The 12,890-nt window shown below is 39.9% G+C and overlaps 1 protein-coding gene across 4 annotated transcripts in view; it reads left to right on the plus strand.

Moving 5' to 3' along the window:
* Positions 1-4,580: 4,580 nt before the first annotated feature.
* LOC119886904 (plasma membrane calcium-transporting ATPase 1-like) overlaps positions 4,581-12,890 on the plus strand; it is a 100,365-nt gene continuing 92,055 nt past the window's right edge. For 2 of the 4 annotated variants that reach the window (XM_038697882.1, XM_038697884.1), the window contains exon 1: positions 4,583-5,131. The gene's annotated coding sequence lies outside the window, so the exon portion shown is untranslated. Of the gene's footprint in view, positions 5,132-12,890 lie in introns of all 4 variants that reach the window. The other 2 variants (XM_038697885.1, XM_038697886.1) reach the window with 2 other exon arrangements.

Consider the following 12,890-nt stretch of genomic DNA (forward strand, 5'->3'; position numbering starts at 1 on the left):
GTACTTAGTTACATTCCACTACTGGTATTAAGAGTTTAGGCACTCATTGAAACAGCAACATTAACATTTGACTTTGAGTCCATTAAATTCACAATAACATATGAACAAATGAGGAGAATCTCTATGTAAGCTGACTGCAAAAACTATAAAACTAATTAAAACTTTAAATTCCTCCTGTTTACTTTTTACCACAAATACTATTTTGCGTTTTCCAATTATGCAACACTAACATATAGAACTAACTACAACCTAAGGCATTGATAACAGGTATGTCCAACTATGTGCTGTGGAGAGCCAACAGCCTTCAGGTTTATATTCCAATAAAGCACTCCACCCACTAATGAGTGCTCCAGGTAGAGAAGAGAAACCCAGCAGGGAAATCACCTGTTGAGATGCTTCGAATGAAACCTGCAGACTATTGGTTCTGTCTGGATAATGGTTCGATATACACTGAACAAAATTATAAATGCAACACTTTTGTTTTTGCCCCCATTCATCATGAGCTGAACTCAAAGATCTAAGACTTTCTCTATGTACACAAAAGGTCGATTTCTCTCAAATATTGTTCACAAATCTGTCCAAATCTGTGTTTGTGAGCACTTCTCCTTTGCCGAGATAATCCATCCACCTCACAGGATGCTGATCAGACAGCATGGGTATTGCACAGATGTGCCCAAGGCTGGCCATAATAAAAGGCCAGCTCGTGATAAATGGGGACAAAAACAAAAGTGTTGCGTTTTATAATTTTGTTCAGTGTATATTCACAAAGTATCTTATCTTACTACTAGATAGTCCTTGTAAATGGTGCCAACCCTTTGTAGCTAAGCTCATGTTCAGATCAACATTGGCACTGTGTGAAAAAGCTTACTTAAGCAGAGTATATCTAGTCACTATCCACTGTGTGGTGGGGGTCCAGACACAGAGGCTCAGGTGTGTTTGACGACACCAGGAAGTTGCTCGACGTCCTCCCAGATTCATATTCTTCATATATGTTTACATCTACATTTACAGTTATTCATTTGCTGACGCTTTTATCCAAAGCGACTTACAATTGCTATATATATGTCAGAGGTCGCACACTTCTGCAGTGTCTAAGTGTCTTGCTCAGGGACACATTGCTGAATTGGTGGGGAATTGAACCCAAAGTCATGTATCGTATCCACTGCATCATCACCACCACCACATCTATCTATAATTTTGTCATCCTTATTGTCCGTACTATAATTTTACTATGTTTGTCTATTCTGTGCACACAGCATCTATTGCATGTCTGGAAAAGTGAACCCTCCTGAGTTTTTCCTTATCCGAATCGAGGGTCTACGGACAAAGGCTGTTGTGTGCTGCTGTACAGGTTGTAAGGCCCCTTGAGGCATATTTGTGATATTGGGCTATATAAATAAATAAACACATTTAAATTGAATATATACAGTTCTGGGATCTGGACACAGCACTGATGTCAGGCTCACAGTCAGGATGAGACACTGTGGTTGTTGCCAAATTTGGGAACAGTTACTAGAATCAGTGGCTTCATCTGCAGTCAGTTCCTGTTGAAAGTGAAGCAGTGTACTGTGCTGTTAAAAGGCAGCTTTAACCACCTCCCTTCCTCTCTGTCATTAGCATAGCGTAGGAGGCAGAGCTGATTGAGTGGCCAGTTGGCAGTCAGAGAGAAATTTCTTTTCAGATTCTTTGTTCGTGTTTTGCATTTGGACCAGAAATATTCACCATACAGGAGCACAGTCTCATCAGTGTACATCTACACCACTTATTTATAATGATGTGATCTCTATTTTTCATGACTAAACATTAGTTTTATAGATTTTCACCAAAACAGCAGTTTGATTACTTAAAATAACTTCCCAGCTGAAAGTGTTAAACATACCCATCAACCTCCAAACACCTATTGAAAGGACGAGTGTGTGTTCCACTCTAAAGGTTAAATACATATCAACTACATATGTTATTCAAAGCAGACTCTTTGTTAATTGACTCAGCTGAGATTCTAGTCAATATATTCGCTTTTTTTAAAATATTAAATACAAAATTACCTCCACAATCATGTCTGTGACACTAAAATAGTACACAACCTGAAAGTAATATCCTTCAAATAATTTGTCTTGTGTATCTCTGTGTTCACACCAGCATTTATAATTTATTTATTATTGTTTTTTGTCAATGAATGTCAATAGAATGAGTGGATCCACTGGCAGGGCTAACACATTTACAACAATTTACGACTTTTATTAATCCTATGTTTTTATAGTCGTCACCAGGGTTGGGAGGGTTACTTTAAAAATGTAATCTGGTACAATTACTAATTACTTGTTTAAAAATGTAAGCAGTTATGTAATCTAAGTACCACAAAATAAAAGAATGTAATCTGGTTACTTTAAGTTATTTTTGGATTACTTCAATGCCAAATAGGCAAATGAACACAAGACAAGTATCAACGATGCGATGTCTGCTCGGTGTATTTTTATAGAAACAGAATAACCAAATCTTCACAGAATCAGTATTTAAATGTTATTATATCCTTTGCACTATGTCACCACTATGGCAGTGTCTGGTCCACCAATGACAAAAAAATGTGTTTTGTAGGTATTCTTGATGATATTTAAGAGTTTGAAAAGCATTTTAAAATTTTGATGACTCATTCTGCACTTGTTGTATTAATTTAGCATCCAATGAAAAGATTTCTCAATATAATGCTGCTGAAACATAGTGTCTCTGGGACCAGGTCCCACTGATAACTGTACAGAAACACAACTTTTTTCACTGATTTTGGTAAAACTGGATCATTTTTGATGGCGAAATATGGAGAAATTATATTCTTGTTTTTCTCTCTGATGTCACCCAGCTGCTCTCAGGCCTGCAGGGAATGATGGCGGGGTAAGGTGCCTGATTAGGAACCACTAACTTAACTATAGCCTATCTACCTGTATCTGTGGATGGTTAGTTCGGTCGGTTAGCCGTGCTGCTAGCAGTTCAGCTTAACGTGACTCAGTCCCGGCGTGCCTAGTGGCAAACCCAACAAGAAAACCTCCTTGGGACTGTATTCCCAGTGGTCAAAGTGGCCTCTGTCGGTCTCCAAGGCTGTGTTTGGTCCTGGTCCGGCTGCTGTGTTCATTCACATATTTGGCGCTACTGGCGACTGTAAACGCCAATCAATATCTGTGACACGTCCCTCCCTAGCTTTGTGTTTTTACAGAAACACGTACATATAACATAGACTGTATATAAAAAACATATATGAAGGCAAATAGCACTGCATTTTCTGTTTGCTGGAAACTTTCTGCTTAAAGTAATCCATATGAGTAATCCCCGATTTTTCAAAATGTACCTGTAATCTGATTACGTCTTAATTTTCTGTACTGTAATGGAATAAATAAATAAGTAAATAAAGAAACTGCGCAGTAGTATGACAAAAATATGGTGTTTTTTGAAAATAAAACAATGTAAACCTGTTCTGGTACAACCCCTAAATAGTAATTTATTTTCTAATATGACAAATTCATAATTGTGACTTTGTCAAAATTAAGATACAATCAATCATAAGATACTATCACATAGTTTTAATTTACTGTGTAAAAAGTATGTGAAACTTATTCATATCCAAGGAAGATTCAAATCAAATGGCAACTGGACTTGGTTGGTATTTCATTATTCATGTTACATTTATTTTTTTGGCACGAATGGGCCTCCATACTTTTAAAGTCTAAAGTACACTTTGAGGTATAACATCAAATAAAATTTACTGTCAACGTCTAAATGGGCTTTACAAAAGTTCCCTACACAGCCCAGTAGGCCTACTCCCTAAATATTACAACTTTTATCTCAAAAGATTACAACTTTTTGTAAAAGCCCTCAAAATATTATAACCTTTTTCCAAAAATATGACAACTTTCTTCACATCTTGGAGTATTAAGTCTTTATTCTGGAAGTCTGTTTTTCCCTGTGACAGTGGCAATCCTCCCTCATAATACTGTCTTAGATTGTGTTTTAGAACATTACAAAGTTTGATTAAAAAGTTGTCTTTTTATACGTCAACTTAATCTAGAAGCAGTATCACTTTTTTCTCTAATTGCTATGACCTTTTCCTTAAAATGACTTTTGTCTTGAAACATGACAACTTTATTCTTTAAATATTATGATTATGAATCTTGAAATATTACGACTTTATTCATGCCATATTCGCCTACAGCCTCATTCTTCAAATATTACGACTTTTCCCTCAATGCAATTCGACCTTATCCTCGAAATCTTTTTTTAATATACTGTATCATGGAAGAATAACTAGAAGATATTTTAAATAATAAATATAGAGATAGCATCTCATTATTTAATTCTCTGCCATGGGCTGGAACGGGCCTCCATACATCGCTCCAGAATAGATCCAGATGTGGATGATTATCTGGAGTTTCGTGGGCTTCCGCATGGATCTTCACCCCGGGGCTGATGTTCTCGATAGCAGGCTTCTCCCCCGATTACCTAGTTAATTCATGGATCCACCTTAAAAACAGGGCAATCCCGGGCTGGTCCCTCCCTCCCTCGCGGTCTCCAGCACCAGTTCACCTCCCTCTCTCTCAGCTCCCCTGCTACCCAGGAAAAGACGCTGATCCGGACGTTGGGTCTTTTCTCCGGTCCTGTTTGAATGTGTCGGACCCCCCTCCCCTCCCCGCAGTCCCACCCACCGCTCTCCAACACAAACACACCACCAGTCCTCATTTACTGGATCTGCTCTTTGCTACCAGAGCCTTTACCTCCTCTGCTTTTATTTCAGGAGAAAGAAAGGAGGGGTGTTTGTTTCTTCCCTTAAACGGATTGATTTCTGACTTGATTCTGGATCTGGTTTGTTCTCCTTCCACCGGGGCTGCCGCTGCTGGACCAGAGCTGATGCCCCCGCGAATGTAATTAAATGTCAAAGAAACTGGTTTAAACCGCGGAACAAAGGGACGTTGAAGATATTTCCACCACCCGGTGTGTCAGTCATTTTTCCACCACTGCAGTTGTCAAGTTGGAGCCTTGCTGAGAAATGGACAAGCCCCTCTAAACTGAAGACGCTGCTCTGCACTCACAAACACAGGACTTGATTTTTGGACGAGGATCTCCCTCCCCACACATTCCCCGAGTGGAGGTAACGTCTATTCGCTTGTGTTTTTACAAACTTTATTCGCCACAAGTCCGATTTCTTTCAATTCACTTGTGGCTGAATGGCAAGAAACATACATAGCGTCGTGTGTCTGCCGGTGCCCGTTAAAGTGAATTTAAGTTTTAACGTGTTTTTATGAGTCTGTGGCGTCCCCAGTTGTCCGCACTGCTTAGCATCCGGGTAACGTTCACAACCGCTGTTTCTTTTACCTTGACACCCACTTATTAGCAACTATGGGCGATGTTTGGGATTTTCCACAGGTGTGAGCGTACAACTATCCCGTTCAGGGCCATTATAACCTCAGTTTTATTGTATTTTCCGCCAGATTAATGTCATTAGTGTCTTGCAAACTCACGAGGAACGTTTTGTGTCCGTTTCTTGTCCGTCAAACGTCCCGACAGTTAGCTAGGTTGCAGCCCCGATACGTGCCTTCCTCTAGTCTGCAGTCAACGCTGCCAAGTCTCCCATTCAAAAATGTGGAGGTTAAACGCCAACTTACATCGCCTTCCGACTAATCAAAACGCATGTTAATATACACAAAGTAGCAGTGTACCAACGTTTAGAAATGAAGACACCGACAATAGATCGAATAGCACTTAATGTTGATAAAATATCAACTTTTAGACTTGGTACGTAGTGCTCGCCAGTTTCTACCACACTGCTGTTTATTTTCCACCCAGGAGTGCGTGTCAGTTGTTAAAGTTATAATTTTAGTAAAATAAGCTGTGTGTATATGTAGTGGATGCACGCCGAATTGAAGAGCTGTTTCCCGTTATTTCGAATATGCTTTTTTAAAGATATACCAAATATTCACGTCCATGTAACAAAGAAATGTAATTTTAAATAGTCGGATAGTGAATGGCGCTTTTGTGACGGGTCTCCCCGGGCGACAGAACTGCAGGTAACGTTGTCGACTGTTGCAGTGGCTGCAGGCAGCAATCAGACCGCCTGCGGATGTCTCCGAGTGTCTGGTAACAGTTTGCTCATCTCTGTCTGCAATGTTTTGTTTTTTCCGAGTTATATTTACCTTGGTAACCAAAAGTACTCTTTGTCATCAGTAGATTAAAATGGTCTCTTGTAACTTGATCTAAAAAAAACAGGGCTCTTTGAAGGGAACACTGGTTGCTGCGTTTGTTGCTCGATTTTGGTATTAAAATGTGTCCTCGCACTGCTGTGATGATGCGAAGGTTCAGTTTGTTGGGGTGGTTTGCCCACATTTAGCACTCACATTGAACATAGTAGGCATACTTGTGCTTTTCACGCTGTCATTATGACGGGCGACAGTGAGCGAAGGTGGGAAGAAATCGTTACCGAGACCGTTTTATTTTAATTAACGGGCGTTCAAGCTCGCGAAGAACCTTCCTGACGTCATCTGCTAAGATGCGCGGATGAACACCAGTAGCAGCTCTGCTCCCTTTTCCTCCTCTCCTCTTATTTCATCCACCCCCCCTATCTGGGTGTGTCCTGCCTTATTGCGTTAGGAAGGAGGGGGGATCCCGCATCTTGGCTCATGGTGACTCCTCCTCAGCTTGTGACCTCCAAACGAGGGCATTGCTCCTTCTGTTTTCCTCTGCTGGTAAATTCACCAAACAGAGGAGGCTCTTTGCAAAGAAAATCAGTAGCAAAGGAAAACTTTAATGTCCGTTTATAGATGAAGACTTCTAGGTGATTATGAGGTGAGCAATGGCACAGTGACTATGTTGTTTACTGGAAAAATAGCTAGCTTGTTGTCAGCAATGAATTTATCATATTCCACCACCTGTGAGTCCACAGATCTGTCATTTGCTTCCAAAAACGTGTTTGTATTCATTTGAATTCAAGTGAGAAAGCAGATAATTAGTGCTGCACTGCTCTGATGTACCTAATCAATATGGGTGTTGACACATAACCTAATTTCATAAACCTTCTAGAGCGATATTTAAGTATGACAAAGTTTGTGCACACCACATAATCTTATTGACAGATGCACTGGATCAAAAACTCTCACTTGATTAACACATTTTCGGTCCTCAGGCCTTTGTCAGGTAAAACATTAGAGATGGATTTTGATAGTTGGGATAAATGATGTGTGGGAGTCTGTGGGTGTCTTCTCAGGATAATATATTAAAATCTAAGAACTACTGTTCAGGGTTTTCCCCATGAAATTTTCCAGCATTCATTGTGAGAAATGGCACCTTTTCCTTGAAGAATAACATTGTAATGTTTAATAAAAAGTACATTTATTTTTTAGGAAGTTAGCAGAGGTGGTCTTCAATTTAGGCAAGGTGGCCCACACCCATTACAGCGAGAGGTGAAATAAGTGGTTTAATTGATTGTCCAAAAAATACTTGCCAATTATTTTGGTAATCGGTTAGTTGTTAAAGTCATTTTTCTAATTCAAGCCTCTCAAATGGAAGGATTTGCTGCTTTTCTCTGTTTTATATCACTGTAAACTTCTTTGGGCTCTGATTTAACTATGATGCATATTTTCACTTCTTTCTGACATTTTATAGACAAGCGATTAATCATTTAATTGAGAAATTATTAACTGGACATACAGTCATTCAGGCAGATGAGTGCTCTATTTGTTTCTGAAGCTGAGGTCCTGATGGCCACAGGAAGCGACGGGTGCTGACTCAGTGTGGCTGTCCTCTTAATGTCCTGCAGGAGGTTCAGACTCCTTCAGCAGCAACAAGAAGAATAGATTTAATTTCACTTTGATTTAATTACAGTCAGTCTGACTCTTTCCTGCAGACGGCTCAGGTGACACTCTCTCCTCTGTTACCTGTGATGCTCCAGGTGGTTTTACTGAAAGAACTGTAAAGTGTTGGCTTTTAGGTAAACTGCTAGATTAATTGATTATTAAAATTGCAGGTGAAGCACTTGGCTGATGTTACTTTGACGATCATCAGATGGACGAGCTCTTGTGCATCAAGTTTTAAAGTTAGATATTGAACAGCTGGTCTTATATAAGTGGCTCTTTTTGTTTGCATTAGTGATTGTGATCAATTGGTGTCCTCCGGCAAATATTGTTATATTTAGATTTTTAAATTGATCTGTCTGATTGGTCTGTTCTCTGTGGATGAACTGCTCTCCCCATTGAGCATTAATTCAGTTTTTTTCCCTTCTATTTCACTTGTATCAATATGTTGTGTACATCATAAAGCAGTGATTTTCCTACATGTCCCAGAAGACGCTTTGACAAACAGACTGGTGAACGTAGAGTGTTTAGGTCTGTGTCTCACTGGTTGTTGAACTGTCCAACCAGCCCACCGTGGATGTGATTGTGCCTGCTGTCCATCATGGACTACAGATGGTGATGTGATGCGTGGCTGCAGTGAACTGTGGGTGACTGAGGCTGTTGTCTTTGCAGAAACTGGTTTCAAAATGGCGGCTCCATAGAAAGCCCTTCCTCTGTGATTCTAAATCCGATGTTTTGGGGCTATTACATTATATGTACAGACGACTTATCAGTTAATGTCTGGTCCTGTTCATTGTAACATCAGATCAGGAGTTATAGTGTAGCCATGTTTCTATGAAGAAGGCGTGGGCGTCTGTTTTGCGAGCTACCCCAGCACAAAGAGGCCAGCAACGGCGGAGAGTTTGACCAAACCTGAGCTGGTGACTATTAGAAATAGTTTTGTTCAATTTTGTTTTGTTTCTGTCTAGTTTGAATGTGTGAAGAAGTGTGTTTTATTTTTTTTATGCTGAGTTAACAAGACAATTTGTCAGAAACAGGTAGTAGTATAAGTACAAGTAAAAATATGGAATAAGCATGAGAGTCACTGTCAGTGGAGGTGTCTGGTCTTGTTGATGAGGCCAGCCGCAGATGGGAAGAAACTGGTGGCGTGAGGTTTTGGTCCTGATGGACTGCAGCCTCCTGACAGGGGGGAGAGACTGAAACAGTGTGTGTCCAGGGTGGGACGGGTCTGCCACAATTTTTTTTTTTTTTAACTTCAAAGCATGGGGCACTTGCGGTCGGCTCAGAGGCATTGCAAGGCTACCCAGCCGTCCAATCGCAGTTCTCGTGGTCCGCGTCACCTCGATGTGTAGTTACATTTTTGAGGAGGTGCACATCAGGCTACGGCGTAGGCGATTTGACGCAGAAGTATAAATTGCACTTAAGGCTGCAAACAAGTGTGTCATTCTGACCTCTGTGATTCAGATGGAGTCCAAACATTCTGGGACTTGGTTTACAGATCTTTGTCATCCAGAGACAGAAAAAAATTCCACTGCTGAACTCTGAATTGACAATCTTCTGTCAGTTTATGACTCTTAACACTGCTGAATGATAATACTCATGATACTGTGTGTGTTTAAAAAGACACACACACACACTGGTTAATGACAGTTGTCAGTAAAATGGTGAAAACTGAAAATAATATATTTTTTGAGGACATGTAGTTATCAGGGACCATGTAGAAAAACTAAAGTAACAAGAAGAGATGCTTTCTAGCACATTGAGATACTTTTCAGTTCAAATAAATAATATAATAGTTAAATAACTTGTTTTATTTTTTTACACTGCTATGTGCACTTTATTTGAACAAACATGCTCTTTCAAATGTCTCTTTCTCTTCACACAGTCTTTTATTGCACTCAGGTTTTTTTGCCTTGATGCTTTTTTGACATTTTGTCAGTTCTTATACTCGGCCTGAAGAAACAACATTTCATTAAATCTGTATTTTTACGTTTGAAATTACAAACTTGAACTTTGGACTGCATTTGTAGGAGCAGAGATGTAGGTAGGTAACACCAGTGCCTGATATTTAGATAACTGCAGAATCGTCTGTATGAGGGATGCCACTGACCTTGACATATTATCAGAGTCATAAATGTAACACTAACCACTGCGCTGTGAGTGAGTAAATCCAGTGTAAAGGATTTGCTCTTTTGATCAGAATGGAGACGATGATCCACCGCTGTGTCGGCACCTTAAGGTCCTACATCTACAGAGACTCGTGCTCCTGTAGCTGCTGGAGTACGGTATCGTTCACAGCTGGGACCTAACAAACCCAGCAAACACACTGGTTGTTATGCGGGTGTGGATAGAGGTTTTTAAAATTCAATCAAATGTGGAAACCCCTCTGCAGACGGAAATCCCTCCCTGTGAACTAGATCCAGAAGCGTTGCCTCTTATGTAAGTCCACATCAATTATTGATGGCTCAGTCCTATATGTAAGATATGCAAGCTCTCGTCTCAGTAGAGCGTCAGTGTTTGTGGTTATAATAGAGCTGTTGGCCTTTATCATTATTTTATAACCCTGCTGGCAGGAAAGAGTTCACCCCTATGCAACGGAGAACTGCTGAAATTTGACCGTATGTGATGTTTAATTTATTTATCCATTTTTAAATGTAACCATTAACTAACCTGGAAAGCCGGATTGAGAATAAAAATCTCTTTTCTATAAAATGCAAGAACTCCGTATTTGTGCGTGCGTTCGCTATTGCTTAAGACTCAGTTAGAATGGCAGCTTTTATTTTATAACTGGTTTCTGATTGGCTGGCGTCTTTTCAGGTCTACATGGGGACAGAAGCTTAACCCCGTTTAATAAGTGGTCATACTGCAGCTTCAGGTCAGGTTCATTATTTTTGAAGAATAAGTCCTATAGTATGATATATAATATTGAAATTATAATGTATGCTGAGGATTTTGTCTTTGCTTCACTCCGATTCATGTGCACCAGCAGAATGTGCAACACATGCAGAATTAAGGTCTCCTCAGTGCTGCACAACGCATGTTAAACTGCAGATTACCATAGCAGTACTGATGCTTCAGGTTCCCTTAGCAGCTAACTGACTGGTGAAACTAACCTAAATATGAAGAATGACTACAAACACAGAAGAGGATTTGTTCCTCTGGTGAGTAGACAGTTGGACCTTGGACATGGTCAAGGTGACACTGATGGATCTCCCATCGTGGTGTTGTAATTCTCCTCACTGGATGTGACTGTCTTACATGGAGACCCCTTCGTTGCTCGTTTACTTTGCACCTGCTTTTTGAAAATATCCACACAGATTACGTGGAGGCCTCAGCAGGATTGGTGAATCTAAACTGGACCATCTGAGGCCCCATCCACACTACTCCATTTTAGTTTACAAACGGAGAATTAAAACGAAAACGTCCACACCAGTGTTTTAGCTGCGTTTTGGAGTTGATCTCCGTCTACATTAAAACGACTGAAAACGCACATCTATTGGCTGCATGCGTGTGCCAGTGTAAACATGAAGCAGATGGTCTCTTCCTAGTTACAGAAGATTTGGCGAAAGAAAAAATAAATACAGACGAAGAGTTTTTTTTATTTATTTATTTTTTGCATGCACCAATAACAAGTTGGGACTGTTTCTGAATGTAACACATTAGTGTGGCGGCGGAATACAGACTGGGAGTCGTTGCAAAATAAATACGGCGACATGCACAGTACAACTGTAGGCAGATAAGTGTTATTTGCACGGACATAATATTTTTTAATAAAAATTCCATGTCAAAAACCCGGTCAGTAGCATCGTGTTTCTGCTTTGCATGACTTATAAGACCCAATCAGAGAGCTGAGCGTGAGCGGCTGCGTCATCGTTTCTAAAGTCCTCCATTTTTTCCCATCTTCACTAAAACGCCCTCCGGAGTTTTGAAACGCAAATCGGGTTCTCTGTTTTAGGTCTTCGTTTTGCCATTGTAGTCTGGACTCGAGGTGCAAATGTAGCAAAAGGTCTCCGTTTTAATTCAAAAACGCAGTAGTGTGGATGGGGCCTGAGAGTGTTCTCCTGACACACACTTACATAACGTGTGTGTGTGTGTGTGTGTGTGTGTGTGTGTGTGTGTGTGTAGGTGTTTAGTGGGTGGGAATGTGAGTGTGACAGACAGGAAGGTTTGAGCCGCAGGATGAACATTCAACAACAGCATTTTTAAAACTAAAACCACCTACGCTTGTAGTATTTGTTAGTTAACAAGGGTTAGGGTTCAATAACATTTGATCAAATCTGCTTATCAAAAATTCAGCTTTCATTATTTGCAGGTAACTGACATTAAAAAACTAAAATGTAAATATTCAAATTTATCACCTGTTGTTGGTTGAGAAAACAGACACGTTTGTTTTCATTAGTGGCCTAATTAATCTAAACATAAGAAGCCATTTCCTTTTGTATATTTTGTGCATTTTCTCTTTGCTAATGTGTTGCTAAAAAAACTGTAAAGAGAGATACACAGTTTGAGAAGAGATGAGTCTAAATGAATCCAGATATTTTGGGAACTGGAAACTAAATTTAAAATGAACAACCCTTTTGTATGATGTGTTTCCAGTGACTGCTAACTGTTCCCGACCTGTCACTCAAACAAATACATGACTCAGTAATGACTCATAATTACTGGACTGTGGGCTGATTGGTTCTTTGAATGTCTGGCTGGATGTCATTGGTGTTTGTATTAACAATTTACACTATTCATTGAAACTGATAAGATAAAATTTAGGTCAGAAAGTAATTTGTAATGTCCAGTCCTCCCTTCTGTTTGAATTCAGAGACATATATGTTTTTACCAGTCTCTGACTGGAGGGGGAGTTATTTTGACTATTTGCTAATGTCAATCAAAGAAATATGTTGATTTAAGAGTTGTTATTTCTGTACAACATCTACAGCTGCCAAAATCCACACTTCGAAGACATTTTTCTGGCTCTTTCACAAGAAGAGGGCATCACCAGTCCTAATCCCACCCACAAAACTCTGATTGGTCAGTTGTTTTTCCACTCAGGGAAACAGTTGTCAATAAGCA

The sequence above is a fragment of the Micropterus salmoides genome, unplaced genomic scaffold (genome assembly GCF_014851395.1).
Source record: "Micropterus salmoides isolate LMB-PRFRI ecotype aquatic unplaced genomic scaffold, ASM1485139v1 Ms_hic_scaffold_4, whole genome shotgun sequence".
NCBI classification, from domain to species: Eukaryota; Metazoa; Chordata; class Actinopteri; order Centrarchiformes; family Centrarchidae; genus Micropterus; species Micropterus salmoides.